Genomic DNA, 27,006 nt, shown 5'->3' with positions numbered 1-27,006 from the left:
ACTCTGTTTTGTAACTGGATATGCTCCTATTCTCCAAGAAGGATTTAGATATTGCCACAGTTTTGTGGTTTGTTAATACATCTTTAGGTATTTGGGGAAAGATGGGATTTAGGTTACCTAGATATCCATGTGTTTCTCTTTTGCAACTGGGTATTAATGCCTTGAAACTCTGTTTTGTACTTGGGTATGCTCTTAGATGTGTCCAAATTCATCTGCCACAAGGGCGCGCATTTGCACACTTCATCTGCTGATGGAAAGCCCTAATGCGCCCTTGTGGCATCATTGTTTAGGCACTTCCAAGCCCTTTACTAGGCACATACATAACTTTGGAAGCCTAGAAATAACAAAGTATACATTTTTTAAATTTTAATGCCTGCCAAACCCTTTAGTAGTCATAGCAAAAATTATGGTGCTTCTCATACACAATGGAAGACCAACATATAAGAGATTCAAAACCTTGCAAGAAAGAGAGTCATAGACAGCAAAAAGTAGTTTCATTAAAGAAATCAATGCTTTACATGATATCCGGCTTTTGCTTTAGGATCTTTCTAATTACAATTTTCTGGCGCTTGGCCTTTTGGGGTGGCTCCCTGTTAAGTAAAGTGGTTGTGATTTCTTGGGTGTCATTAACCCCTACAGCTTGGTTCATGCCGACATGGGCAATAAGGAGCCCGCGAAAGTTTACACCGAAAGTGGATATTGCAAAATCTTTCTTTACAAGCACTACAAGGTTGGCCGTTTGGGCAAGTGTTGTTAAACACAACGCCTTGGAGAGTGAACGGAGAGAAAAAATGTTGTAGCGACCATTGGGAGAGTAGTCGGCATGGACAAACACCACGACACCAGTGGGAAGTGTGCCGAGGTAGTGAGCAAGTGCCGCTTGAGGTCCGAACGGTGTCCTCCTCCCCCCTGACCGTTGCGCCCAGGCGTCAACCTGCAGAACATCCTGCAGAACATAGGTTTTCTGAGATATGGCATAGAATTATGATATAACATTAACAAAATAATTTGTAACAATCAAATGTAAGTGAGCATCTATACCTCTTGTCTACGATCCTCCTCATCGGCATCCGGGTGCAAGTAAAGATCCACGCTTGACTTTCCCATTGGATCAAGCAAAACAGGTGTTGCAGCAGGTGGTGGTGAATCCACTCTTGCGCGTTTAGCCAAACACATGGCTTGCACGGCCACAAACTCCTCCTCAGAGACCTTGGCCTGCTCGGCCGCTGCCACCTCGGCTTGTGCGATCTCTACTGTGTCCGCCAAAGTATTCCCCATGGGCAGTAGGAGATCATCGTCATGGGAGGTGGTGGTATCAAGCTCAAACTTTCCATGGGCATCGAGGATGGAGAAACACTCATCCATGCGAAGCTCAAAGGATTTCTCCAGATCGTGCATAAACACAAACTCCTCCCCACCCACCAAAATGGAGGAGAAGCGGGTAATCTCTACCTCAGGGATGGCATCCCGAGTGGTGGTTCCTTCTGCCAGTCCCGAGGATGAACCGACTGATGGAGAGGCCTTCAAGAGGCCTTGAATCCCTACAGGGTAGGTCAAGGCAAGCGTCCTCTCCTCTGCGGATGAGTCAATGGCCGCGGGCTTGGGGTCCTTCACATCAGCCAATACCCCGCCGATCTGCAAGTGAGGTAGCACTACGTCAGGGCGTGTTGGGCACTCGTGAAGGAGGAAGATCATTATGGCCTGAACAGAGAAAAAAGTGTTTCCGATCCTTCCCTTACGCATTGCTCGCACATCATCAGCTTTAAGCCGCACATATTGTCCGGCGGTTTGTGCTATGGTGGCAAAGCGTGCAAGCCGCTGATGAAATGGCATGTCCCCTTGGTAGATGTGGTGGAGAAGGCCTTCAGGGACCCATTGCCCTGGTCGGTTTGGTAACTCAACAATGAATCTCCCCATGCATGTGGAAATGTATGAAGTAATGTGCGCAAGAGATTGAGAGTGGAGGGTCAAGGTGGTTTCCAAATCGGGTTGGGTTGTGAAAAATGCTTGAAGCTCAGGGCGATTTGCATGCCCAACCTCAGTAAGGAATGCATCTAAAGCACTAGTAGCAGCCATGTCTTCTCTTTGCGTGATTGGGTATGCTAGGTCTCTCTGCAATGCTGGGATGAAAATGGTGAAATGAGGAGGTGGTCCTCCTTATATAGACATATTCTATCTCAGAAAATATAAAAAATATGGATTTAAAAAATAAATTTACACCACCTTAAAACTCAAGTACAAAATCAAGTACAACACCTTAAAAATTTTCAAAATCCTTAATAAAATATCCAATATATAAACGATTAAAGTTACAAGCCAATTCACTTAGACAAGATGATTTCGTCTGTAGCCCAATCTTTGTAAACAAGCATAGTGGCCTCCATCCGCCTTCCAATCTATACAACCAAAAATGGGCAATCAAAATACAAAAACCCACAAAAAATAAGAAAAGGTAGCTAAGGAAGCACAAAGCAGACCTTGCGTTGTTCTAGTTTGAAACTTGCATTACCGACATCCTTGAATCCCATTATGACAAAGTGTTCCCGAAGATTGGCAAGAGTCCAATGCGGATTCACTGCAACCACCTCCACCTCGTTATTGGGCATGCGGACACGAATTTCAAAGGATTGAATCTCTTCGGTTGTCAGCTGCAAGGGTATCCATTTGCCACGTTTGTGCATCCACCTCTCATAGCTAAACCGTGCATACAAGGTGCACCTTGCTTTCAAATACCGAAGGCAAAGCTGTGTGGGGGACACATTGCACTTATAACGGTCACCATCATGCAAACCGTCAACATAGCCCCAATTGACACCTAGAATGGTGTCCATTGCATCTATGTCAACTTCTTTGCAAACAAACATTGTTGGTGTTTCTACAATCGGTAGAGAGCGGAATGCATGCACAAACAAATGAATGGGACAATGCCAACTGAGACCCACCGATCTGGTTGCCTTACCAAACTTTAGGGACCCTTGAAAATCTTGCAGCACCTTGCGCTTGAACGAAAGCAAAGCCCAATGGTCTAGAGTTGGCCATTTTGCACTCTGCAATGAGGGTGTCTCCACGGCTTCTAACCTACCATAGCTTTGGCTTGACTTCGGCACCACGTACTTGTGGGAGTACATGAATATTCGCTGCTCGGTAAGTTTTTTTTATGAAACATTAGGAAACATAAGCTCCCCAATGTGAGCATGCACAACCATGAACGTACCTGAGAGGCACTCAAGCGGCTGCTCCTCAACTAAGCTGGATGGAAAAACATCTTTACAAATGTCCTTAGTTAAACATAATGATCACATAAACGTAAACATGACATATGCATGGGATAGCTAAACCATGAAAACTTACAATGAGGTGCAAATTGAGTAGAAGCTCTCTTGAGGTGGAGCTCAGCTGCACTGTAGACGTGTTGCACGATGGCCACCATTCCGGACTTTATTTCTTTGAATGTCAATAGCCGGCCCTTCCAATGACGTTCCAATATGCCTCGACACCGTATGCGATGAGGTCCAGCATGTGACGGTTGCATGTAGATCCATGCAGCCTTCTTGAACACTTGTGGGATCCATACCCCCTCTAAGTCTTTTGTGTTGTGCAACACAATCTCCTCTATCTCTGGTTTGCGCCGTCTATGCGTGGACATGCTTGAGAAGTTGGGCTTAGGAATGGATTTGAAAGAGTTGAGTACTGTGGAGAGAGAATGAGGAGTTGAGGGGAGGGTGCGGTGAGCTGCCTATGGTGGCTATGGTGTCTTTGACAGTGGAGATAGAGAAAGAGAGGAGTGAGAGGTAGAGAGGATAGTGGAGCTGTGGGCTATGGAGTGTGGGACTGTGGAGGGTTGATGGAGGTGTGAAAGAAGGGGGAGCTATGGAGAGAGAGGAAGAGAGTGGTGGAAAGCTTTTGGCTATGGCTGCCTTGACTGTAGAGAGAGAATGGGAGGAGGGAGAAGAGGGAGAGTGTGGGAGAGAAAAGTAATGAGGGAGAGAGAGAAAAATGGATTTTGGGAGAAAAAATTGACTTTTTAAAGTTAGTTTATGTTTTGGGGCAGTTTTGGAGGCAAATGGGTCAACTTTGGAACTTTTGAAAAATTTTCAATTTTTTGGGTTTTTAAGCATGCGCGTTTTTTTTTGGGGGGTCCCTCCCTCTTTTATGACACCTCTCTCCTCCTATTTACCCCCCCCCCCCCCCCCAAGCCTACCTCCCACCTCTCTCTAAGAACCAAGCATTGAAGAGGGAGACAATTAAGCTGCACCCCTACCATTCCTCCCCCACTAGGTGATATCCCAAGAGCCTTCTCATTGGTTCTCCCTTAAGCCTTCACTAATCAAAAAGGTCCAAGGAGAGTCCATATTTTTCCTAATGTTATGCAGTCTCCCAAGAAACCACACTTGGATGCAGTGAGGTGCACTTTGCGCTATGTGAGTGCTACTTTGGATTATGCACTCTTTTATAGGGTTGATGTGGAGTTGCATCTCTATGGCTACACAATGCGGATTAGGCTAGTACTACATACGATTGCAAGTCTACCAGTGGATTCATGTTCTCACTTGGGAGTACTGCTATCACATGGAGCAGCAAGACGAAACCTACGATTTCTCTTTTGAGTACAGAGGCAAAGTACAGGGGTGCTACAGTGGAGGCATGTGAGGTAGCATGGTTGGGATTGCTACTTCATGACTTTAGAGTACAGGTACAAAGGCCCGTTGTCATTTATTGTGACAACCTTAGCAGCAAACAGTTGGCACACAACCTAGTGTTTCATGCTAGGATAAAGCACATTGAGGTGCACTACCACTTCATCAGAGAGAGGGTCTTAGCAGGCCACATTGACTTGAAGTACGTGTGGCGATGGGATGAGCAGGTTGCAGATATCTTCACAAAGGCCCTTGGAGTGGCAAATCTACGATGGTTTTGAGCGATGCTTTGAGAGATGGCGCTGAGCTTGAGGGGGAGTTTTGAGATGTCAAGCTCAACATGTATGACTCCTTGACATCGATCATCAACAGTCATCATCAGTGGCGCACCTTGGTGGTTATGCATATATTTGCCAGTGATACTACATCTGGTGACTACACCGAGTTGGTCTACCTACCGGAGTGGTGGCACACTTATCTACTCACCTCACTCACTAGCGGTTCATACTAAAACATTGTGTTAGTTCCCCTTTTATGTTGTATTTTTCCCTTATTTTTTGTAGACCTCTTATCTTGAGTTTGTGAAGAAGAAGAAGTACAGTCTTTTGCCTCTATCTTTGTGTGTGTGTGTGTGTGTGTGTGTGTGTGTGTGTGTGTGTGTGTGCTTGCAAGAGCTCAAGCTCTCTCCTTATCTACCTCTTGAAATATGTCTTTTCTCACCACTCTAGATCATCATGCCATTTTGGTACTCAAACAAAGTCTAAAAGCAACGAAACATAAAGAGGAGGTCTAAGACACTTAGGGGCACTATCCTACCAAGTTTGGTTGCAATCCAACAAGGTACCAAAATCACGATCCATCATGAAAAAGGTCCTAAAAATTGCAACAATACTATCCAAAATGGTTACCCTATGGTCTAGGCACACTCTTCTATGGTCAAAACGTCAAAAAATAGTGATATAAGCACTCAAATCTGAAGATTGGACTCACTAATGCGTAGTCGTGAACCTCAACAAAACTGACAATGCTTAAACTCAAATGAAAGAGCACAAAAAGACAAACACAATACAAGTTTCAAAATTGAAAACAAATTACCCAATCATTAGTTATGTTGATTACAAGTTGGAGCTTCGTAATCGCTTGAGCGTACGTATAGTAGAGGTTCTTTCTCTTCAAAAGATAAGCCTCCCTTTTCACATTAAAGTCATTGAACTTTATACCTAGGTCTTTTTAAATGGCCAGTGGCTGGTTCACATGGACCTTTACAAATATCATGATAGAATTACAACTCAAGGAATCGATGTGCTTCTCTGGAATCAAAATTTACACAGAGTATCACTACAGTAGCTCGAAAAAATAATAGAGTACAAATGTGGTGTCCGGCTACATGTCCGGGTAGGTCGGTGCTCATTCAGTCAATCCACTAATATTATTACTCTCTATGTCTTTTGTTGCCCATACAACCAAAATGTCTTGCAATCTGGGCACAAACCCCCAAGATATGTGCATCCATATGATTCACTTTGCTAAGCCCTCCTCCTTGGACATCAAAAGGATTGTTTACTATATCAATATAGGATATTGTATGAAGAAGGTTCAAGAGTTTTCTTATTAAAATAGTTATGTCCTATGACCAATCAGTCTATTTTTTGAAAACTCCTTTCTTACAAAAGAAAATCATGAAAACATAAGTCGCAGTTTGCAATGGATTTAGTCCTTTGAGATTTTTTTCTCTTTTCTTTTCTTACTCTATCATCTATGCAATGCATGCAATACTTAATTAGATTATTCTAACCTTCTCTAGTGTAGGACCAATGCCTAGCAAGTTCCGTGGGATGTCCTTCATTGTAATTCGTTTTCCCTTATTAGTTGCGTGACTAGTACCACCCTCATCGTCATGAGTCTCGCTAACTCGGGTCCTTTTTGGGCCGATGTCACCACTACTTAGTTAATTTAAAATTATGCAAGAACTAATTTGACAGAGACCATTCAAACAACAATAAGGTTGAGGACTGTTTTCTCTTTTCTTTTCCTACACTATCGTTTATGCAATTATTCTAACCTTGTCTAATATTGTGAATCTTTTTCCTGTATCAGATGCCCGACTAGTGCCAGCCTCATCCTCGCGAGTCTCGCTAACACATGTCATTTTTGGGGTCATCTCACCACTACTTAATTAATTTGACATTATGTAAGAATTAATTTGACAGATACCATTTGACAATAAGGTTGATGCAATGATAATTACATCACTTTGCACTTCCTTTCCAATAATTTGAACTTATAGGAAAAAAATTGTGTATAAATCCTGAAGGACATTCACATCCATACCATCCATTGGTGCAACTTACACCGATCACATGTTTATCTTACATGAATTTCTCGCAAGAAACTTCCATCACTTTAATTGAACTAGGAATTTGAACGAGATAATCTTATTTTGCAAGCATCTAGATTACATTGATGAGAATTTGAATACACGATCATACACAAACAGTTGTGACACTAAAAAATGAGTTCATAATTACTTCCATAGAGTTTGATGTAGAGGAATTATCATAGTATAGGTATAATCATTGTTGATTCCAGCTGGATATAAGTAAATAAGAGTAGGATGGTATATCAACATTTGGAGAGGAGAAGGAGAGACGAGAGTGATGGTAGCATGAAAAAAAAAACAATAGATTCCATTAACTAATTATGCTTTGGAGTTATTGAGCTCTCAAAGCTTTGAAGAAGTAATAAAAAAGGTTACTAGCAATAGTAATAGAATCTTCTTCTCCCAAAAGTGTGTGTGTGTTCCAAACTTAGGGAGAGCGGGGTCAGGTTTATAGTTTCTCACAAGGTTGTGCTTAAGTTGGCCCCTTGACTCCCAAGCTAGCCCCTACCTTTTTAGGGTTCCCCATATTGCTATTCTAAGTTGTAGAGGTGTCCTAAGCTCACTTGCTTGCCTAGAAAGGTCAAAGTGTCCATTCCCTAAGCCTTACATGCCAGCTTTGGGTGCTACACCTCATGTAACCCCATGCTTAGAGCCATTCTTTTCGAAAGAGATGGGTCCATGGCTATGGGTCATCCTATGGGCATGCATAAACATGCACATGCATACATATACATACCTTTGAATCATGGATTGATTCTATGAGTATTAGCATTATGATTAATTGAGTTGGGTGCGATTAGCTTATCAAAATTAAATTTCAAAAAATTCTTTTAGGATACGAGCTTGTGGGTGACAAGATGACATAGCAGATACACGCACTTGCTATAATTAATAGTTTTTGGAGTTGATGTCTATTTTTATGAAAACTCAGGGCGGGGTATATTAAGACGAGGTGATCCCTTTTAGATAGATGCAAGTTGCTCAAAACTTACTATCTTTGGACAAAAGTGGCAAAGAAGTTGAAATCTCATTTTGAAGAGGCCTACATCAATCTTTACATCAATATCCCATCAAAGGTGAAAAGTTGCTAAAAATAAAAACTTTCTATTTATGACCAAAATGGCATGATAATTTCTTTTATATGGATACCCCCTTTGCTGGGGTGGGGGAGACCTTACATCCTCCCCAACGTTGAGATTTTGAGATGTCATATCAAGGATAAGTCCAGTGAATCTCTATGGAGAAACATATTCCCACATTGCATCTTCTTAAGGAAAGTATTTCCACTTGACCAGGTTCTCGATGACACTTCTGTTCCTAAGCTTCCTTTCTCAAGTGTTAAGAATGCAAAGTTTCTCTCTCATAAGCTTGGTCTCCTACTGTTGGCCCTTCTATAATAATGGCATGAGCTTGAGTTGTAGTTCCTCTTCCTACATTCTTTCGTCCCCGATGAACCATTTCACCTCTACCAATAGGTGCTATAGAAATTTCATTTACGGATGTTGCTACATTTCTTATGTGACACTGGTTCATGTAGTGACCTAGCTCATTACCTCATAGCAAAAATCATTTGGACGTTGGGGTTGAGTTGCTATAGTTTTTTGCTAATACAGGGTGAGGTTGATAAGCTTGATTACCAATCTATGGTTCCAATTATTGGGCCTACCTCTCTAATTCCTAAAGTTTGATCTCTCCTAGTTCTTGACTGTATCTTTAGCCAGAGGTGTTGTCCTTAAAAGAGCATCCTGGAGTGATATGGGTCTCGTTGCTTTGAGACAATTATCCAAAGGTTGATATGATCCTTGATAAAATCTAGCCACCTATTTCTCAATGAACATCTTGGGGGCATATCTTTGTAAGGTTAAAAATTCAAAGTAGTACTCTTCCACAGATAAGGATAGGTATTTTAGAGCAAATAACTCATTCATATTGATGGCCCAATGAAATGGTGGGAGATTTCTTCATAACTACTCCTTTAATATCCTCCCAAGATTGGGAAGATCCTGGGATACCCAAGTCCTCGCATTGCTGCTTCCACCATATCTTTGCATCATCAGTGAGGCAAAACATACTTTGATGTTTAGATTGGGTCCCTACAGTTTTGAAATAGTCCTCCGTAGTCTCAATTCAAGATTCTGTATTATGCTTAATATGGGCTCCCTCCCCTTTGAATGTGGGAGGTTGGGATTTCTTCAAGAGAATTTTTTCTCATGTACGAAAGCGTACAAGGCAGTGGATGGTACCTATGCAATAATACTCTTGTTGGTATTTTGATTTAAGGCTCAATACAGTATCAAGTAATTTAAAATTCAACAACTCAAGACAAAACTTGAGACACGATTAATTTTGTACAATTCAAGATGGCATAACTTAATTTATTTCAACATATATATAAAAACTGGGATTTTATTGAGACGGTAGACAAGCATCACTTTACCCTTTTACAATATCTATAAGATTTGCTAGAATCTAGATAATTCTCTGAGCCGGGTTCCTAGGGGTATAGTGGTACAAATGATAAGTGTTTGTAGTTTTGTTTTTACAATCCACTATATATTTCATTTGAGTAGTAGCTCTCATATACACCATTAAGAGTCACTTATAGAAATGGGTTTAATCCCACAACTAGGAATCACCTTTACCAATTTATTAAAGACCCATTCATTTAAGGTCTTCTCAATTCTAGCATCAGAGATAACAATGTAGTCATCTCTAGAAGTACCAAGGAAGTGATAAATTTGAATTACTGGTATCTCTTCTCCACAACAAAGCTTTTTAAGATGAGAGGAGAGAAATTAGAGCTTCTTTACATTGATGTAGAAGATGCCACCATCATAGCCCCATGCAAGCTCCCATTCGCGTTGGATTCTTGTTGATGGAGGAAAGAAATTTTTCATCAAAACTTCCATCATGTTGCGGCAAACAATAAAGTTTGGAGAGTTGCAAGCCTCCAAATACATTAATTCGAAAGTCTTGAACTTGTGATACCCACATTGACGGCATCTTCCTAAAACTTGATGCGAGAGTTCTCGGATTTGAGATTCCAATCTTTTTTTCTTTCAAATTTTCAAACAATACCAAATTTCCAATTTCTTAACCTAGGCTTTGATACCACATGTGAGGTTCCCACCCCGTCACCATAACCAATTGACAACTAGAGGGTACTTGATACATCTCTAGGCCCTAACCATTTGAGAGAAGCATAGTCAAAATAGATTTGAATCCAATGGATAGGCTCTCATCACAAGTAACTTGAGTTTGAACCATTAGAGAGGTTTCCTAGCCTTGTCTCATAAGGGAAGCATGAAACTAGCATGAGAATTTAAATGTTTCTAATTCGCATCTTCCAAAAGGAGAAGATTAAATGCCTTTTTTCCGGGGCTTTCCAATCAAATAGCAAAGAAAATCGAGCAAAGCTAATTAATGAGCATATATGTGCAACACCCTTGACCAGTTGATGGAAGTGTAAGGTATATTGAAGAAAATAATCATGTCATGCTAGATTCGACTAGCACCACAACAAAAATAGGTCATACATCTAAAATTACCACAAAGCAGAGGAGGCTTCAAAATCTCAAACCTCCTTACATGTTGAGGCCCTAAGAAAATTCCATGTCATAAAGTATCTCTAGCTAACTCATAAACTTCGCTACCATGGAACCTTGTGGTGGATGCCATGGAAGAGGTGTCGCACGTGGAATTTTCTTCAGATTCAAGGGCACTATGTTCTTTGGGTACTGGCTCATGCCGGCTTAGCCCAACTTGGGTTAAGCCATGTCCCGATTGCTACGGGTGGATGCTCTTGAAGGAACTTTTGAACCTGATGCTAGGGTTGTTCCAAACCTAAATAACATGTGGGTTCCCCGTCTATGGATTGCTATGAGCAAATGCAACACTTTTTAAAGAATTTTTTCTCAATTTTTAATTGTTTTTATATTTTTTTAAAATCTACATGCACGAAAAGATAAAAATTATAAGACAAAGTAGGCCGACTCCCTTTTTTGTGACTTAGATCAGTGGATAGTTGTTAGATCAGTGATGAGCCTCTAGTCCTTAGATCGGTGGAGAGCCCTCTCATCAATTTATGTCAAATATGAAGTCCTTGGCCAAACAAAATATTGTCAAAGTGATCAAGTGTCCTTTCCTTAGATAAAAGCTAGTTTTCTCCTCATAGATCTAAGCTAGATTGATGGAGGAAAATTGATCTCGAACCTGCGAGCAGGTTGCCTAGTCAGTCTAGACATGTGGGAATCACCTCTGTGTGACGTCAGATCTTGGAGATAAACCCTTAAAATGGCTCAAATTTTGGAGTAGCCCCTTGTGCTAAAATTGATTGAAAGCAACACCAAATGTGTCCCCGTGTGCCAATAATAGCCCTTGGCCCATTTTTCTCACCTTAATATCGTGTCGTTTCAATTTCAAAAATGTCGGTTGAAGGCAAGCATAAAAGGAGAAATTCTGCCCCAAAATAGTGTGAAAAATTGAAAAAACGACCTTATTTTTAAAAAAAATCCTCTTGACAAATTCAAGAAAAGGAATTTTATATGTTTGGGAAAATAGTTTGTCCCGAACACTGAATGCTACGATCTTCTCTCAAAAGAAGTTTTGGACAAATTCTCACAATAATTCCCACATTCTGACTTACCTCTACATCATGAGCTTCTACTCGAGAGGCACAGCATACCTAGCTAGGTACGATTGGGCCCGCCGGCCCGACCTGCCCCCAATCGTACCTAGCTAGGTATGCAGTGCCTCTCGAGGAGAAGCTCATGATGTTATGCATTGTATGAAGAACACTGAAAAGACTCCACTTTCTTACATGAGAAAATTTCCAAATCTTCTTGTCTCTCTCTCTCTCTCTCTCTCTCTCTCTCTCTCTCTCTCTCTCTCTCTCTCTCTCTCTCTCTCTCTCTCTCTTTGCACAAGTCTCAGAGAACTTTTTCCACCCTTGATTGCGCAGCTGGTTAATTGGTTATTTGGTTTTGATTGCTGTCGCCTTGGGTTTTTTTGTGGTGACACGAGAAAATGAGTATAACCAATTGATAGGCACCAATAATAGCTCAGCTTGAGACTTGATAATCATTGGGAAGAAGCAAGTTGTTTCCCATAGTGCTCCATATACGACAAATGTCTACTAAAGAGGGTAATTGAATCGATCAAAAGGGTTGCAACTTAACCTACTTGGGTAGTTGTTTGCAGATTGCACCATTCAATCTAGTAATATCAACCATTTAGTATTTAAATTGTGGAACCATCTTTGAGACACCCATCTTATTCTCAATCAAGCATAGTCAATTTTCCTTTATTTCAATATATAGGTTGAATTTCCACATTGTGAGAAAAGAAATGCCTGTCTATTTGATATAGAGATACAATGATCGAACTCAGCATGCACTCATGAGCAAAACATATGGATAAACTAAACTTAAGGAAGCTTTGACAAACTCCAAAATACAAAAAGCATAAACAAAGTATAAGTATTGAACCACACTACTGACCTCATAATCGTGTACGAATGTCATCCAATTGTGCAAGCTGGAGGACAATGTTTGAATCAAGCTACAAAAAAGCAATGTGAATAGTTAAACATATTGTCTTGCAATGAAACGTCACATACTAAAACTGCACACGTCATGCAGAGGGTGCCATACAAAAGTATGGTGGAGAGCTGGCACTGTGGTCTCTCCAAAATTTTCAAGGAACGGAAGCCGTGCCCTACCCCATAGCGTTTATGTGTTGCGCCAAGAAAACAAATAGTCATGGGATGCTAGATACAGATAACGAACCTTGTAGTGTTGTCGAGCTTGAGTCGCGCTTGTGCAATTGAAACGTCCAATTTTGTGAATATATGTCCGAACTGCTGCCAACAAAAGGTATTAATGGAAAAGAACACGTCATGTTGGCATCACAGGAACCTTCATCACAAAGGAGCCAGTATCCACTGCATAAGCCCCTAGTTACCAAAGATCAAGGATGTCCGTATCATACGTCACCAAAACCAAAGGTCGGCGACATTGAAATCCATGGAGTCGCTTAGCACGGCCTCCGACTCTTGCGCATGCTGCTGTAGGGATGAGGTGGCCTTCATCGAAACCCTCTTCATCCCATTGATCGCTCTTTCTGCTTCTCTTCCTTGCACTGCTAGCAAGGGCGAGTCTCAGAGAGGATTGAAGCCACATCAAGAAACATTTTTCCCATAGAAGAAGAAAACCAGTGATTGATTTTGCCTTTGTCTGCTTCATCCTTGAGGCGTGGAAGCTCTAACTCAACTCTTTCCAAGATACTTTGCATCGCTGTGACGGCACCTCTGTTGGCCACATGAATCCCAGGGTTATCTTCTATTGCCACATACGCGACCTCATACTCCATACTCCTAATCCATCTAGGATGTCAGGTTTGGTGGAACACAATAGTATCCGATGGGATATCTCCAACTCTCTGATTGAGAGTTGAACATTAGGATTGAGCCAGTGCTTCAAGACATGGTATAAGCAGCACATGCTCTCAAGCCTAACATCTTTGGATGGAATCATGGAGCTGAGGCTAAGAGGACCGTTGTGTATGGCATCACAGGTTTTTGTGAAGGTGTCAAAGCCTTCCCTCTCTATTTTATTCACCTGGAAGAGTAATTCCGCATAAGCTTGGTCCCCTGCTGCCCCTGGGAACTTATGCTCCTGCGGTAGCTGCTCATACCTTGCACAGAAGTCCACGATGCTATCGAGCATGGCGTTCATACAGACATGGATCCTCCTCCAGGCGTGTCGCTCAGTAGTTCAAGTCGAATACACGCCCCATAATCTCGCTAAGGCACTGTCCAAGCACAAGACAAAGAATATGTCCTTACATAGAAGATGAAGAATTAATTCACACCCGCGAAAGCAAGGCGCTTTTAGTGAGTGAAATCTTTGTGTGCAGCCTCGGCAACGCTCTGACGCCCTCAGGCACATGGCGGGTTCTGGTTTAGGGGCATCTTGGGGCGGAGCTCACAAGGGATTCCAAGTTTGCAACAGGCCCACATGGAGATGGCTTTAACTCTGGAAAATCCATTGCTGCGGATTTTCAAGCTTCAGATACTCATGCCTCACAAAAACTACACGGTTTACTCCCTCGAACATGCTCACCCTCTCCAAGCTCCAATCGATTGGTTCAGTGCGCATCGAGCATGTTCTCTTTCTTACCCATGACAGACCTGCATATTGCTACACCCAAAAGCACATGTCATGTCCCCTAGACCATAGAACAAAGCATGAAGAATGGCAGCATGTTGTGTCTAGTGTGTTGCAACAAGTCCATCACCTTCACTTTCAGCGGGCTCTAGCATAAGAGGCTTTACATGAACTCCCGTCTTCATCATGTGTGCAACTTGAGATGCATCTACGTAAAGGAAAATTCCCTCAAGAGTCAAACATCTTCGCAATGCACTTGAGATCGGCTACTGCAGTGTTTTGCGTATCATGATTTACGAGTTTGTTGAGAGCAGAAAGAATCCTTTGTTCCAGGTCAATGAGCAGGACTAGCTGTGGCGTGGAACTTGTGAAAGAAATTGCACTGGTGGCAGCATCTCTGACATGCAGGTGGCAATGCATGCCTTCAAGATAGAAACCTGGATGATTGCAGCTGCCCTCTCTTTGCACCTGGTAAAAAACAACCCGTAGCTTCCTGGCCCTGCCAACTGTTGGGCATCTCCCGCGATCAGATCAGCCTCACAAGTAAAAAGCAGCGCTGTTTTTTTTTTTCTTGGGAGGCTCGTGGCCATGCGATTTGAGTTGTGGGCAAAGGCTTGGATCATGCCAAGTGGCCACCTGTGGGTTCAAAGATCCAGAAAAGGACCTTTGGCTCACCAAGTAAAAACGGATTTTTGTATTATTATGATGAGGGTAGCAGCTTGGCGCCGCCACCCTCCCAAAGCGCCAAAGGCCCTCCCCCATCGCCATACATCATCGCCATCATCTCTCTCTCTCTCTGACTTGTTCTTAGCTGGCCAAGAATCTCTCTCTCTCTCTCTCTCTCTCTCTCTCTCTCTCTCTCTCTCTCTCTCTCTCTCTCTCTCTGTGTGTGTGTTTTTGGCGGCATAAGCAGACACACACCCACACACCCTCTCCCTCATGCTGTGCGTATTCTGTCTAGCTGATCTTTCTTGTCGATGCATCATGGGGAAATCAGAGACAAGAGGCTTGTTCTCTACACTCTAGCCATACCAGACATCGTGTCCATCTCTATCACATGGAGTTAAACACACAAGCAGCTTCTTTGCCCTCGCTAGTGACTGTACGACGTGATCATGGCTTCTTGGGTTGACTTTCCAGGTCAAGAGCTCTCTTAAGAGCATGAGAGAGTTTTATTTTGCGCTTGCCTAGAAGACATAGGATCAGCACCTCCAATTGCGCCTTCCGCCATTCAAAGCTGTGTAGTGATGCTTGTCTAGGCATCTTATCGGCCAATGAGGCGATGAGGCCTTTGGGTGAAGAAGCCATCGGAGTAGATGCAGGCATATTCGTCGATGTGGTCGATGCTGAATACGTCCACCGGTAATAAGAGAGAGAGCATATTGAAGCTTCATGGAAACCTGTTGGAACCAGTCCGCGCCGGCGCAGACCAGTTCCAGCAAGTTCAACAAGCACTATATAATCGAAGCTTTCAAAGTTGCATAGTAGTAATTACTGGGAGAGAGTTAGAGAGAAAAAAAGTGCCAGGTTTTGCCGTTTGCGATCGTCGCGTCCCTCTCCACCTGCCCCTCTCCAACCCTTCTGAAACCTGTCAGAACTAGTCCGCGGCGGCGCGGACCAGTTCCAACAGGCGTTTATATGTAATCTAAGCTTTCAAATCTTTATTTATAAACATATAATTATCAACTTCAGCGGGCCTTCCCACTCCGAGTAGGGCTAGAAAAATACTTTTTACTAACCGGTGAAAATAAGGACAAGCTTAGAATTTTACCAGCTTTTAGGTCAAAATTTGAAGCTTTTGCCGGTAATTACACTAAAACTTGTGTAAATTTTTTCGTTTTCTCAAAAGCAATCTCAAAGTTTAACGTACCGGGATTTAAAATTTTCAAAAGGTTAAAATACATTGCACCCCGAAATTCTTTTAGCACATGGTCTTCCTATAGACTTCGTAATTGTAAGCGAGACCAATACATGCTAGTGCATACCGATTTTAGCACTGGGCGGCACCACTTTCGACGATGGAGAATTTGAGCGCTATTGGAATGGGATCGGATGCTACTGCTATATATTTTTTGTTTTTTTATATAAAATGAGCAAGTTGTCAAAACTAGATTCCACATACTTACTAGATCTAAGTGTAGATTTAATCATAGGAATCCGTAAGATCCCATTTCTCATCTCTCATGATCTCATATGTAGCTGATCGTTACACAAAACTTCGGGGGAGGGTCAAACCCCAAAGTTTTGGGGTTGCTAGACCACTTAGGCACACTCCTAGACTGAGAGCATCATGTGAAAAAGAATGCCTCGACATGCCCCCCTCATCCCCATTTGCGGCCCTTTCATTTTCACTGACCATCTTGAATTGGTGTTGCTATTGTCCTCAACCGGTGACGACTAGGATTGCACAACGTCCTTTCTACTACCAATGGTGGGTTGCAACTATGCTTGTGCACTTTTGCTTAATCCTACCTCTCATGGAAAATCTCTAAAAGATTCTCCCTATTAATACGTATTTTCAAAATGTGTGTTGCATATTTGATCACATTTATATTAAAAAAAAGGCTCTCGTGCATGTTCAAGAAGCCAGACAACTGTGTCGAAACGGGTCCCCGACACCATGGACCCATTTTGGCAGTTGTTCAAAACAATTTTTGTGTTTTAAACATTTTTGAGGGTATCATGAGTTCACGCTATTCAATTTGGCCAAATAAAAGTGAATGTCTCATACAGTACATAAAAGTTAAAAAATGACACAATGAGGGCATTTAACTATGTAGTCATGCGATTGATCACGGTTCCCAAAGAGGGAAGGGCTTCCTTGGAAACCACAATTAGAGTCATTACTAGACTAGACATTAGCACACATAGATTGTTTCACAAATAAATTTAATGCCCAGGGACTTGCTCGTTTGTTTTCTTGCTCGAAAAAACTCGCTCACCATTTTGTAAGACTCCTTTTTTCCGATAGCTTTTAGAAGAACAAACATCTAAGAAATTCCCAGCACTTGGCGCAATGAGATTCTAGTTTTTCTTTTCTTAAACAAAGGAGAGCGGAGAGTATGGCAAAAAGGATTGTCCCAAGGGGAAATCGGCTGCTCATGGCAAAGAGAAAGCATTGCACACGATGCAGCTACTGCCTCTTGAGTCTTCCTCACATTTCTCCACGGTGGAGGTAACACACACCGAGGTGGTGCATGAATGTTGTATCACAGCTTCCATGTGGCAACAGACCTTCGGTCCACATGAATTATTGTGTATGCACAGATCTCTTCAAGGGCACAAGGTGCGTATCTTGGTAGATGACGGTGCTACTCACAATTTCATTAACTATGGATTAGTGAAAAAACTTAAATTGCCCCAAACTCCGAGTTCCCACCACTATAAGGTAGCAATGATGAATGATTATGATTCCGAAGTATGGGATACTCAAGTCAGAGCTGTACCGCTAGAAATACAAGGCAATTGCACATCCTTAGATTTCTAGGTTATGAATATGGAGAGAGCGGAGGTGGTACTTGGTGGGAATGGTTTCATAGCCTCGGACCATCATTGAAGCGTAGCTATGAGCAAAACAATCTAATGTTTGAATCCCATAGTGCACATGTGTTGTTGTTAGGAGAGAATGATGTGCCTTCCTCACCACTGATATGTACAGTAGAGCTTATGAAGCTGGTTTCTGATAATAAAATAGACGAAGTTTTCTTGTGTTACTCATTGTGTTATTTTCTTTCCAATGTTGAATCTGTTGAACATTCCTCAATGCCGCATGCTTCTCTCCTATCTCTTCCAGCAATGGCTACTTCTCAACAAGCAAAAGTTGTTAGTGAATTAAAAAATTTATTACAAAAATTTCACGAAGTTTTTCCTAGTGATTTTTCATCAGGATCACCGCCGACACGATCTGTGCAACATGGCATCGACATGGCTGCAGGAAGTAAACCAATCAGTAAACCACCCTATAGAATGAGTTATTCTGAAGCTACTGAGGTGGAACGTCATCTTGCTGACTATCTTAGCAGAGGGTTTATCCAACCGAGTTCTTCACCATGGGCTTCTCCTATCCTATTAGTGAAGAAAAAGGATGGTAGCATGCGCATGTGTATAGATTACCGTGGAAATAATGCGATCACTGTTAAGAAAAAGTACCCATTACCACTCGTGGATGAGTTGTTCGACAAGCTCACTCATGCTCGTATTTTTACTAAGATAGACTTGAGGTCGGGCTATAACCAAGTACGTATTCGACTTGTTGATATACCCAAAATTTCATTTCGAACAAGGTTTGGACATTACGACTTTTTGGTTATGCCTTTTGGGTTAACCAATGCACCCGCAACATTCATGACACTCACGGGTAGTGTCTTGAGACCGTACTTGGAAAAATTTGTTATCGTTTTTCTCGATTACATTCTTGTATATAGTGCTTCTGAGGAAGAACACTTGCAACATCTGAGGCAAGTGTTTGAATTGTTACAAACAAATAAATTATATGCCAAAGATTCCAAGTGTAATTTTCTCAAGGAGGAAATTCACTATCTTGGGCATGTTATCTCAGCTACTGGGCTGCACATGGATCAATCCAAAGTGGATGCCATTCGGAGGTGGCCTTCTCCTAAAAATCACGAAGAGTTACAGATTTTCTCGGGATTTGCAGGTTTTTATCGAAGGTTCGTCAAACACTATGCTAATATTGTTGTTCCCATGATGGACCAACTGAAAGGCAAAGGAAAGACCTTCCAGTGGGGGGGGCGCTCAACATCATAGTTTTGATATGTTGGGGTGGTAAATCCCAATGTGCCGCACCTAAGTGTTGGACGGTCGGAGACTAACCGAGAACTAATTAATACTGACCATTCATTGTACATAAAAGAATAAGGACTCATAACCCTAACACTATTGTGTTTAGAGTCCACCCAAACTTGTGTCTCCTCTCTTCTTCTATCTTCTCCATTGCTGCACACACACCCTCTCTCTCACACGTGCACTTCAACTAGTATCAGAGCTTAGGGATTGAGAGCACCATTGGAGCTCAGCGGGGAGGCAGGCGAAGAAGCACAAAAACTGCATCACGTTTTTGCAGATCTATTTTGACCTACCAAAATTTCTTCATTCAAGCCGACTCTCATTGCTCTTGACTGATTTTTTGTCCTCTTCAACTTTGCAAAAGAAAGTTTTCTCAATATCTTCACCAATTTTGAGACACGTCGCTCACACTGCTTGTAAGTCATGAAGTAGAAGCTGCAGATTTTTATAGATCTATTTTGACATGTAAAAACAGCTTATTTCATGTCCATTATTGCATTCCCCAATCATTTTCACGTGGTCTACAACTTTGCAGAAGGAAGTTTCTACAAAATTTGGATAGTCAATTTAGATAGCACGGTGGTCTACCTTCATCGGTTCTTCTGCGTACAGGTTTTCGTTGCAGACTCTTTCTGCAATCTCTGTCACATGCATATTTGATGTAAGGTCTTGAGGGTCTATTAAATCAGACAAACCACCATAGCGGTTACTGAAAAGGGTTTCTATGGTTGATGTAAGGTCTTATGCGGTTTCTGTATTGTGATGGAAATATGCAAAGCCTATTGTTGAGGGTCGTGGTAAGGTTTTATTGAGCTGGGGGATTCTTAAATGTGAAGATCATTTCGGTGATACAAATTTTGGAGCAAGCCCCCTACATCCCCATAGTTTCAGCATCGACATAGGATGTATGTTTATGCGGTTAGTGCAGTATTGGTGTGCATCTGCTAACCCTCCATTGTTGGCATTGTTGTCATCTTTATGCGTTGTCAGGAGTTTTTTGGAGCAAGGAATTGCGCATATGTACATATACATGCATGGTGCATCAAATAAAGGATTGCCCATTTTCCAGAGCCAGGTGGTTACGTGGGGCCCACATGTGTACAGGTAGGACAGGGTGTACATAGTGCAGCGATTTTCACTATTATCAGTACTAATGTGTTTTTTATACAATAATGAGGAGTTGGTAGCGCGTAAAACTTCTCGAGGAAGCTATCCACAGGCCGACGACGTGAGGTCAGCAGGTGCGTCAGATGGCATCTAGTGGCGTCAGAAGGGCGAACGAGGTCAATATTTTCACGCGGATGAGGACGGACCCAACGTGGGTGTTTTCTTGTGAGAGTTATGCAGAAAGGTCATCATTAGGACCACTTTTTGGGTCCACTTCACGTGGTGGCGAGATGCATTATTGGAAAAAAGCTGAGTGCCAGGTGTGCGAATGATGCAAAAAGGTGACAACTATGCACTGCGAGGTCAGTTTTTGGCCTGTTCGGGGTCCGTTTGAGGTCATCTAAAAGGCCAAGGGTGCCCAACTAATAAAGCTAAGTGTGGGAACTGAAAAAAGAGAGAGAAGACCAGAAAAAACGTGGAGAAGAGAGGAGGAACAGCCGCAGGTGTGTTTTTGGGGTTTTTGGAGCCTGTTTTGGCCGTAAACTGCTCATCCGAGGTCGGATTTGAGCACTTTGACATTGTAGACTGGGGTTTTGGGCCGTTCCGGACGCGATGGCGCTGTCCATTTTGCCACATTCCTCACTCTTTTTCTGCCGTTTTTCTGTGTAATCTTCTCCGGTGAGTGAAGCTTCTTCTCCAATTTGTGATTGAATCTGGTATCTTTTACCCATATTGTGTGAGCTGTTTGCCCCATTGGTGTTGGCCCAAGCTCATTTGTATCTAAACATCAGAAATTCTCCTCTTTTGAGCTGAGTTTTGTGTGTGTGTGTGTGTGTGTGTGTGTGTGTGTGTGTGTGTGTGTGTGTGTGTGTGTCTGTGTGGAGTGGACAAGTGGATAGTTTCTCTCCTCTCACTCCAGAGGTGTGTTCCCTGTCTCGGCCAGGTGTGTTGTGTAAGCCGAGTGGTGCCCCATAGTGTGTGTGTGTGTATCTTCCCAAGAGTGTGTGTCGGGTCGTTATAGAGGCGCTGTGTGTGTTTTCATTCCGCTCACATTCTTTTGGCGCCCCCACGGAGGATCTTCTTCGAGTACCTTCTGCTTTGAGCTTCGAGATTACAGGTTACCGGCTACAGGGACAAGGACAGGGACAGGTACAGGTACAGGTGATTCACACAGGTACAGGTAGCTGGAGTACAGTGATATACTAGCAGTGATGTCACTTGCAGTTGTTGTGGGTATGCATCACTTGGCGCCTGTTTGAGCGCATTGTCTGCTGAATTGTACGTTACTTGTGGAAACTGCCATTGTACGCATTTGTGGAGCCATACTTGGTTGTATTTGGCAGTCCCAGCCATTTCTGAGACTTGGTCTGGAAGATAGTCATTTCTGAGACTTGACTATATGCGATTTGCATTAGCCTTCGTGTGAGGGTCGATAGCGTGAGGTTTTTATTGAGCTGGAGGATTCTCAAATGTGGAGATCCTTTCGGTGATACAAGTAGCTGGAGCACCCTTTTTGTGACCTCGCCATAGGCTATGTAATAGTGATTCTTACTTGATGCTCGAGTTCTATTGTTGACAGTTTATGCATACATAGACAGTCTATATTTTGGGTTCCTACTGCTCTACTTCTGGGGAAACTCTGTCGAAATTTTCCCAAGTTATGATGGCTGGTTTTTTGGTATTTTGAGCCATTTATGCTGCTATGCTGCTGAAATTTTGGCAAAACCAGAGGTTGAGTCAGGTGTGCCTTCTTGGGAGCTTCATGGTTGGCTTTAATGGATGATCAAAATGGCCCTCAGTTCACTCCTTTTCATTTAACTCAAAGAATTCAGATTAATGTTCATGTGTCTAGGAAGATCTTTTTCCAGCAGCGCATAGTCTTTATGTTTGGGCCAAGAAGATTGAGAGAGATCCTGGAATGTCCTTTGCCTGGTTTCATTCCGATGATCAACTATGAAAACTCATTTGATGTGCATGTGTTTGTCCTTATCTAAAGCTGAGCTCCATTGAAGTTTCTGGGGATTGGGTAGTGAAAAGTTTTGGGTTCTTGCACGTGTGTTCGAAGGGGTTCTCAAAGCATCATAATTTGGGTAGCCATGGCTTTCTCTTATCCGGAGTTTCATAGAAGAAGTGATGAAGATGTGGAAGAATTTTTGGAAAAGATGGAGGTTGCCTGCATTAGCAACCAGATTCATGACCCTGCGCAGATGTTACGCCTTCTCCAAATTTGTTTGAAGAGTGATGCACGAGTTTGGTCTAAAGCATTTGAAGAGGAGTTGCGTGCAGCAGATCCACCCATAAGATTGAGTTGGGACAATCTAAGGCATGGATTGGAAGTGGAGTTTGTGAAGATAGAAGATCCTGACAAAGTGTGGCAAGAAGTACAAGGTTTGGTGCAAAAGGAAGGTGAGCCAGTAGATGCGTACATACGTAAGTTTTCATTGGCATGGGAGCGAATGTGCAAGGCTTTAGCACCACAGGTACCCCCACCTGACATGATGAAGAAGGACAGGTTCTTGGCTGGTCTTTGGGAGAATATACGTTGGAGAGTGGAGCTAAAGAAGCCTAGGACATATGAGGATGCACTAGAGGTAGCAAGGAACAAAGAGTGGAAGCTGAGGAAAATGAGCCAGTTAGGGGTGGAGTCTTTGCCAATGAGGTCTGAATTTCAGCCTATAGACTCTTTACAAGGTCGTATGTCAGGGGTTCATCATGAACCAGTGGTTCCTGTTACTACTCAGGTTATGCCAGCAGTGGTCACTACATCAGTGCAAGATGATGGCCTAAGGCAAGACATGAGGCAAGTGGTTGATTTGATGAAGAATCTCAGCCTAAACATGCTAGGTCAAGTGGGAAATAATCGAGGTCGAGGGAGGTTTGCAAATCAGCCAGGAGGTGAAGAAAGGCCTAGGAATGGTGTTGGACAAAGCAATGGTAGGTTTTGGAGGCAGACGCCCACATGTTATAATTGTGGAGAGTTGGGTCACATCAGCCCGCAATGTGATAAGCCACCAAGGATGGGGGGAGACATGTATCCATTGCCAAGACAGGTGCTAACTAGGTCAAATGATTATGGCATCGAAATTAAGGGAGACGAAGGAACCAGTGGACTGACCCAGGAGGAAAAGGGAAAGACAAAAGTGCTAAGTGTAGTCACCTTGGAGAAGGCATCAAAGCTAGAGGATACATTAGTGATGCCTATTGAGAAGAGGACCACAGAGGATAAGGAAGGAAGAAGTGTCCCAGGTCCTAGTAAGAAGAAAGGAAAGAGCCATGAAGGCGAGGATGTCAAGGCCAAGAGGAAAAGGAGAGCTCGTCGAAAGTTTCATGTTTCCGATTTTCCACTAGGGGATGGGCAATTAAGCTATGACTTGAGGGAGGATCTGACGAGCAGGAAGGCAGATGTTACTTTTGGGCAGCTTATAGAGATGGTGCCTAAGCTAAAGCGACAGTGGAAGAGGATGGTTAACCCAATGGAGAAAGAGCCAGAGAGAGGTTTTGTGAAGGTGTTGGCAATGGATGAGCTACCAGACATTTGTCCAATAGTAGATGTGTGGCATAAAAGGAAAAATTTGGGACAAGGTTATGTGGATGGCGGAGCCCAAATATGCGTCATAACACACTCATGCGTTGAGAAGATGGGTCTCACAGTGGCTGGGGTGTCAGGTTTTCGGATCAGATTGGCAAACCATCAAAAAGTAAAATGCTTAGGTGTTGTAAAGAGCTTAGAAGTGGAGGCATATGATGCAAAGGCAGTGATTGATTTTCATGTGATGCCAGCAGGGTTGGGAGCATATCCTATTATACTGGGCAGACCATGGTTACGTGCAGTGTGAGCTGTTCAAGATTGGCGACATGGTACGATTAGCCTCTATGGAAAGACAGGTACCAAGAAGCTTTATAATATGGACACAAGGAAACGATTAGAGGAGCTTTATGAAGATGAGGATGAGTCTAGTGATGAAGACTCTTCCACGGTGACAGATGAGGACAGTGATAGCACTACCAGTAGTGATGAGGATGCTGATGTTGCATTTCTTTTGATGGATAAAGAAATCCAGGAGTGTGGTTTAGTCGCATTTGCGAAGGAAAATGAAGATGAAAGTGAAGGGCCTTATGGAGTGATTGAAGGGCTGATGCAAACCAAAGTTGAGTTGTCAAAGAAGCAAAAATTAATGACGCAAATGATTAGTGGAGACCTCTCAGCTATGGAGAAGGATATATATTTGCATATGCTGGCTAGTTTTCCTGATTTGTTCATTACTTCATATGAAGAGATCAGAGGGTTCAAGGGTGAAGAGATGCATATAGAGCTGAAAGAAGGTGCTAAGCCAGTGCGGCAAAGGCTAAGAAGGATGGGTCAAGAGCAAATGGAAGCCTTGCGGGTAGAGGTGGACAAGTTATTGAAGGCAGGGTTCATAGTTCCAGTGGAGACCACAGAATGGGTGAGTCCAGTTGTAGTCAGTCCAAAGAAGGATGGGAAGTGGAGAATTTGTGTGGATTTTAAACCCTTAAATGCAGCCACTAAGAAGAACCCATATCCTCTTCCATTCATCGATCAGATCTTGGATTCAGTGGCAGGTTATGAGAGGTACAGTGTGTGTGATGGTTTTTCAGGCTATTTTCAATTGAAGATTGCTCTTAAAGACCGCACAAAGACAACTTTTATTACGCCATGGGGCTGCTATTGCTACACAGTATTGCCATTTGGGTTGTCAAATGGACCTTCCTTCTATCAAGAGAGAGCAAATTGGGTGTTGGAACCATTCATTGGTAGTTGTGTTAAAGCTTTTATGGATGACTTTTGTGTCTATAGCAGTAGGGCTGATCACCATGAGAAGCTGCAGATGGTATTGGCTCGATATGATGAATGTGGAGGACAACTAAATCCAAAGAAATTTCATCTAGCACAGCCAAGGGTGAAGTTATTGGGCCATATGGTGTCAGAAAATGGCATTGAGGCTGATCCAGATAAGGTGAAGTCTATTATTCTTCTTCCATCACCTATGAGTACGAAGCAATTGGCAACCTTTATACACAAAGTGAAGTACATGGCACGGTTTATTCCATTGTCTTCACAGCTTCTTTATCCATTACAGCAAGTGGCAAAGCATGATCCATTGCAATGGGATGACAAGTGTGAAGAAGTGTTTCAAGAGGTGAAAGAGGTGTTAGGGGGTTTGTCAGCCATGCAGGCTCCTGATTGGGAGAAAGTTTTTTATGTAAATCCATCAGTAGGGGATGATGCCATTGGAGCTATGCTATTGCAAAAGGGGAAGGGCAGCCATTATATGAGGCCAGTGTATTGTGCAAGCCGAGTGAAGTTGGTAGCGGAGAGAAAGTTATCGGAAGTAGAGCTAGTGATGGCCAGTGTAATATTTGCTTGTCGACGATTTCTTCATTACTTGCTACCATGGCCTTTTGTTTTCTTGACGAGTTATGCCTTTTTGCCACAGTTAATTAATGGTATTAACATGTCAAATGTGGTGAAGAAATGGGTAATTGAGCTGCAAGAGTTTGAGTTCTCTTTTCTAGTGGAAGATAGTACAAGGGCTACCCTAGCTGATTTGTTGACCTACAAGGAGAATCCCCTTATTGTTAAGGAAGAGGTGGTGAGAAAGGTAGTTGAAGAAGTGCCACAGATCAGCAATGCACATGTGTTGTTCTTTGATGGTTCATACAGAAAGAGCCATGATGCAGTTTCAGGGGGTATAGCACTTTATGATCCAGAGGGGAAGCTAGTATGCAAGAGAGGGTTCAAATTGGATGCGCATAGTAACAATGAGGCTGAATATGCTACATTGGAAGCCGGATTACACATTTGTTTGAAGCATGGGGTTTGAAGGTTGAGCATAAAAGGTGATGCCTTGTTAGTGGTGAAGCAAGTGCTGGGTGTGTGGAAGAGCAAGAACACCTCATTGAAGGAAATGTGCTTTAGAATTAAAGGCCTGTTAAAAAAGTTTGAAGCATGGAGCATCAGACACATTGAACGTGCTCTAAATGGAGAGGCACATGAAGCAGCTCAAGGCATGATTGGGGAGCTATTCGTGTTGAGGACCACTTTACCTCTTTATCATGGCCGGGAAACTTTGGCTCAAGAAGAGGAATTTTTGCTAACAGGAATCATTCCAAAGGAGATTCAGAAGTCTAAGACGTATGGCTTTGTGCGTAGAGCATACAGGTACAAATTGATTGGTGATGTCTTATACATGAAAGGGGCTGATCTCGTGTTGAGACGTGTACCTTGGCGGGAGGAGCTTTACAGAGTGTTGGAAGAGAATCATGAAGGCGCATGTGGTGGCCATTTTGCTCTAAAGATCACCTTGCATAAGATTTTGCAAGAGGGGTATGTATGGCCTAGTTTGCACAAGGATGTTCACCATTGGTGTAGGTCTTGCAATAGGTGTCAAGCATTTGGGAAGAGAGTGTTGAAGCCAGAGCTACGAAAAACCATTATGGCGTTTGATGTGTTTGAAAAGTGGGGGATTGATGCAATAGGCCCGTTACCTATCACAAGTAGGGGCAAAAGCTATATCTTGACGGCAGTGGACTATCTCTCTAGATGGGCAGAGGCTATAGCAGTAAAACAGATCACTGCAAAGGATGTGGAAAAATTTGTGTATGATGAAATATGTTGCAAGTTTGGGGTGCCCTTAGAGCTACTTTCAGATAAGGGGCCAGGATTTAGAGCTAAACTGCTAGACTTCTTATGCACAAAGATGAAGATTAGGCACCAGCATACCACTCCTTATTACCCGCAGTGTAATGGCTTAAATGAAAGATTCAATGGTGAGTTGGTACAAATTCTTTCTAAAGTGACAGAGCACCAAGGAAAGAATTGGGATTTGGAATTGCCTAGTGCATTATGGGCTTACCGTACTTCAGTGAAAACAGGTACAGGGTTTACTCC

The sequence above is a fragment of the Adiantum capillus-veneris genome, chromosome 13 (genome assembly GCF_014529385.1).
Source record: "Adiantum capillus-veneris isolate H3 chromosome 13, ASM1452938v2, whole genome shotgun sequence".
NCBI classification, from domain to species: Eukaryota; Viridiplantae; Streptophyta; class Polypodiopsida; order Polypodiales; family Pteridaceae; genus Adiantum; species Adiantum capillus-veneris.
The sequence above is the reverse complement of the archived record's forward strand: the minus strand, read 5'-3'. Positions refer to the sequence as shown.